At 32.7% G+C, this 5,030-nt stretch overlaps 1 long non-coding RNA gene across 2 annotated transcripts; it reads right to left on the reverse strand.

The window, feature by feature from the left end:
- On the reverse strand, window positions 1-4,466 carry LOC133531628 (uncharacterized). Of its 2 annotated transcripts, XR_009801568.1 has the most exons (7): window positions 4,154-4,466; window positions 3,598-3,728; window positions 3,099-3,227; window positions 2,606-2,734; window positions 2,284-2,367; window positions 1,583-1,785; window positions 1-100 (listed from the first exon to the last, which is right to left on the reverse strand). It is a non-coding gene; the product is annotated as an uncharacterized LOC133531628 (long non-coding RNA). The 2 variants fall into 2 exon arrangements; XR_009801567.1 differs by lacking the exon at window positions 1-100 and having other exon boundaries at window positions 1,197-1,785.
- Window positions 4,467-5,030: the final 564 nt, after the last annotated feature.

The raw sequence follows: 5,030 nt of genomic DNA on the forward strand, positions 1-5,030 counted from the left end.
ACTCGTTTTCTTATCGCCGTTGTTAGGGGATTCATTTTATATTTAAGACGTGTCATCACAAAATAATCAATTATAATTTCATCTTCTTGCGTCTTGATACCTGAAAAATAATAATAGCAAAATTAAAACCTATGTAGTATAACTTTAGTACATACAACGACTATCTTAAGCGTAAATAATCATACTTGTTCCTTTCGCGTCATAGATTTGTTAAGTAATTATATTTATAGCAGGGACCAATAACAATAATGAAATAAATAAATAAATATTTTCAAGTCAGTCTTTCACATATCGACCGTGTCTCAAATAGGCAAAGTTTGTGCTATAGGTACTAGGCGGCGTAGTGTATATTTTCTATGGATAAGTACATACTTAAAACTTAGATAAATAGATAATATCCATGATTTATGAACGCATATTCGTGGTAGACCCGCAACGCATATGCGCAGTAGACGTGCAATTGGATGCTTTTGTTAGGCAGCTTTCATAGGAAGGGTCGCTACCTAGTAAGCTAGGAGGCTAGTGCCAATAGTCTAGACATAAGATAACATTACCTAAGTCTACCTAGGATGCGGCTAGGTATAGCCTAGATAAGACACAGGTCTGTTAGAAGTTGTGCTTTACTCGAAAAATCATGGGGGCGTGAAATAGTTCATTTCACGTAATTTTCTAAAAATATTAAGGAACAGGGGGCGTATTCCGCATCTTTCTTACTTTTCTATCTTATATGCCGGCAATCCCTCTGGGTTTGTGATCGCTCGACTTACGATTGGGCGATTTGTTTGAAATTTGCTTTCTATATCATATAAATAGCTACGCGCATGTGATAATATAGGAGTTCGACTGTTATTAGAGAGTTTATAAACTCATAAAATATCATCCTATAAGCTACAGATCGGATAATAAAGTTCATGCATTATCTGACGGTTAAGCACAGCCTTGTCACTCATAGAATAGTAGCAACAAACAGTTAATTCTGTTAGGTACAATTAATCTGTATAAACGTGGGTCTAAGTGACAACCACACATATGTTAGGACTATGTTTGGTTTGATTATTTTATGTGAACATCATACATTAGTTACTGTAGGATAATCATGTATATATGTATGAGCTAGGGATCTGATTAAGTACAGTTGACAGAGTTATTTACCACACATGTTAGGACATTTAGACTAGGAAAGCAAACAGTCATAGTACGTCATATAATAATTATTAGAAGATTAGTAGTACATACACATATGTATGAGAATTTAGCTACATAGGCCTTCTTCAGAACCCTCACTATATTTATTAAGAATAGCAGTGAAATATGTGCATAGTTACTATCTACAGTCATTGCTATTATTTACTAGGGCCTGTACGAGTGCTTTGTTTTTCATGAAAATCGACCGAGATATGTAATGCGTTGTTGCCCTGACTAACGGCGCACATACAAAAACATACTTATTTGTAGTATAAAAGTATATTAGACATAGGTTGACTTAGGATTACAGTACTGATCTGTTGACGGTACTTTTCCATCATATTCTGACTACGGTCGAATAATAGTACATGATTGGTTAAGTTAGCATACTAAGTACCTAACATAAAAGAAGATCTTGAGTGTCATTTTCCCTATAAGTAGTATTCAATGTAGACCACTGCTGTTGTGGGTGCAGGTTTCTAGAAATAGAGCCGTGGAACAGGAACTTTGAAGTGGCAGTAGACAGCAGCCATTGTTACAGCAAAAGTTGTGAAATAAAATTATTGAACAGGAGTCTGGAGTAGTGTGGTCCTTCGTAATCTGAAATAAATAGGCAAGCATTAGAAAAAACTGTTAAAATTAAAGAGGAATAGGTAGCGTTATATTTTCCTTTTTGAGGGTCAATTTTAGTTAGGCTTTATATCAACAACTTTCTTAAGGCATCCATTCGCGGGGGCGCGTTTTTATTGTAAGTACATAAAAGGATATATAAACACATTTTATAGAAATATTAGGGTTCATAATGTAAAAATAGGTGCTACTTAAATGTTCCAAATAAAATAATTCTAAAAAGTTTGAAAATCTTTGCCTTGCAGGACATACTTCCATAACACAAATAAGCTAAGCTAAGTCAAATTAGTCAATAGAATTAGAATAGGTTATGTGAGGCTAAGCACATACTTAATTTCTCTGCTCTTTCATTGGGAACTCATCACTTAGGTTTTTAAAAAAAAAAAAAATATTAGTGTCAGTCATAAGTCAAGAGGTCCATGCATAACATTACATTTTGTACAATTTATTACAAAAAGAAAAAAATACCTTTCAGAAATAGAAGCATTCCATAGTGTGTATTTTGAGGCTAGACGTAATGACTCTGCGGGGCACTGTTAGTTCTCCGGAACACTGAAATTGAAAATGTTTAGCTTAAGTATGGTATATTTAAGAAAACTTATTTTTATGTCTCTTTAAAGGGTTTTATTTTCTACTATAAGATACTTCACATACATCACAGTTCAGAAAAAGGAAGACTAAACAGTTCAGATTTCTTTGTGACAAATGAAGAAAATTAAGTTGCTTATTTTACTAAGTAGGCTTAAGTCTGAAGATAGCTTTTCAAGGTGGCATTGGTTACTACACTTACTTGAAAATTGTGGTAAGACATGGAGAAACAGGAATCATGAAAATAACCATAGATATTTCCTTCGTTTGGCTTAAGTTTAACTGACTGCTGGGTGAACTAACGGCCAGGTATCAGGAAACCATTCTGTTGCTGAAAATTTAAACATATGTATATTGTACATTTTATTGCATTAAGTAGGATATTTGAGACCGATAAAAATAAATGAGTAGATAGCAAACATCAAAATGACCAATTCAATGTACTGCGCATGGTCAATGTTCAAAATAACACTGTAATAGGATTTGTACAAAAGTCAGTCTGAAATTATATAAACTTGAGGATAGCTATTTATAAGTATTATTTAAACTAGAAAGGTTTTAATATATAAAAAAAAAAATTTTTTAGTAGGTACTAAAAAAAATTTAAAGCGAGAAAGTTTTTTCTAAAATTTCTGTTTTTAAGTAGGATTAAGAAAAAAACCTTTTCCTTTTAGTGACATAGTTGTTGAACTTACTTGGAGATTATCGAGAGACTCGGAAAAGTCCATGAAAACAGCAAACGGAAATTTGCTCCGCTCGGCTTAAACATCACCAAACACTAGGTATGGGTATATATAGGCAGCCATCAGACTTGTCTCTGTTTCCTGAAAAATTAAACATATATTGTAAGGTTAATTGCAAGAGGAATATTTATGACAGGTTCGAGATTAGGTTCACTTTTTGAGTTACCAGACAACTGCCGGGTTCCTTTTAGAAAGAAAAATACAAATTCACTAACAAATTTTCAGTAAAGCAAGAAATCTTGTTCATATTTTAGCTGAAGTCATCACATAATTTTAAATTTTCATAACATATTGCAGTTCCAAATTCAAAAAACTCATATTTCAAAAAAAAAGACACCCATATCATCTTATAGTACAATAACATTTTTCGAATTCTAAATACAGTAAAGTAAGGCCTAAGGGAATTTGTTTAGTAGTAGTCTAGTAGTAGTATTAAAAATGTCATACTTACTCTTTAAGGTTGTGTAAAGATTCATCAAATCCAGCAAGCGGAGTTCTCCAGCATAATTTCAATACATTTTCATTGTTATCAGTTCATGTATGTCTGGCAACAGGGACTATTCCAATAGAGTTGTCAGTTTACTGAAAGACACATATAGTTTGTAAGTCTTATTGCAATAGAAAACGCGTAGTAAAGGATCAAAATAACATTAGATAGGCAGCATAAAACAAAATTAGGAATGTCATCCCGACAGTACTTTGATTATTTTCAGTTTTATTCGAAAAGAAATGTGTTTGTGTTGGTGAACAAGACAGTAAAAATAAGGCAATACAATACTCTAGGCCACTATAAGTAGAATAATACCAAATTGGGAAAAACTTAATGCTAGTCTGAAACAGACAGTACTCGTATTGTCTTGTATTTATTGGAAAAGCAGTTTTATTGATAAATAGGTCAATTTGTAGGTGGAAATTATTTTCTATCAGGCTTTAAGTATGTGAGTATGTTCGACAGGGCTTCAATAGCAGTGATTTTTCTAAATGTCAGAATAAAAATAGAAACTTACCTTGCTAGGAGTGACAGATTTCATATTTGAGCCCATTTCGATCGGTATATCGATTCGAACAGGAACTAGGCACATTAATTAAACATCCTTGTTTCTATACAGTTCAAACTTTAGGTCATAGGTCATCGTAGGGCACTAGATTCATTGAAGATTTATAAAATTTGACGAAAGTGAAGAACATGATCGTGTTTTAATCCGAAATTCTATTGCGTTTGTCTTGTACAGTTCTTGCGATTGGCAATGGGTAGGATATTTAGAGAATCGTAAAAAGCAGACTCGAGGACGATCTTTTCCAGTACAATTAAAATTTCTGTCGTGAATTATCACGACAATGTGAATTATCATGGAGAAAGTTTACAAAGCATTAGCTTTGTCAACTTTCTCCATACAGCTTATTTATTTACAATATGGCGGTTAGATGGTTGTCATTTATTTGCTTATTATGGTTTTATTCACTGTGACACTGATAGTTGAGGTTACTTTGGTATTTATGACCTTAATTAATAATTTCGAGATTTAATAACAAGTTTTAGGCATTGAAAATGAATGCTGTTAATAGAAAATACTAATAAAAAAACTTAAATGAACGGAAGTAAGAAAAGTGTCAAAGCTTAGGGCTGCCATGATTAAAATATCATTGTACGTCTAGAATCGTTTATGGTATGACGTGATTGAATCAATTACTTTAATTTACTTATTGGATAAATGCATCCTTACTATCATATTAATATAAAATGCATATTCAAATCATAAAACGGCCAAATTTCATTGTTTTTTTTTATTTCTAGTTACACACGCCATCTATGGGGAACATTAACTAAGTCGGCTACAATCCGATTAAATCATGTAGGCAGTGTTTCGTATGTTGTCAGGGATG

This window comes from Cydia pomonella, chromosome 25 (genome assembly GCF_033807575.1).
Source record: "Cydia pomonella isolate Wapato2018A chromosome 25, ilCydPomo1, whole genome shotgun sequence".
NCBI lineage: Eukaryota > Metazoa > Arthropoda > Insecta > Lepidoptera > Tortricidae > Cydia > Cydia pomonella.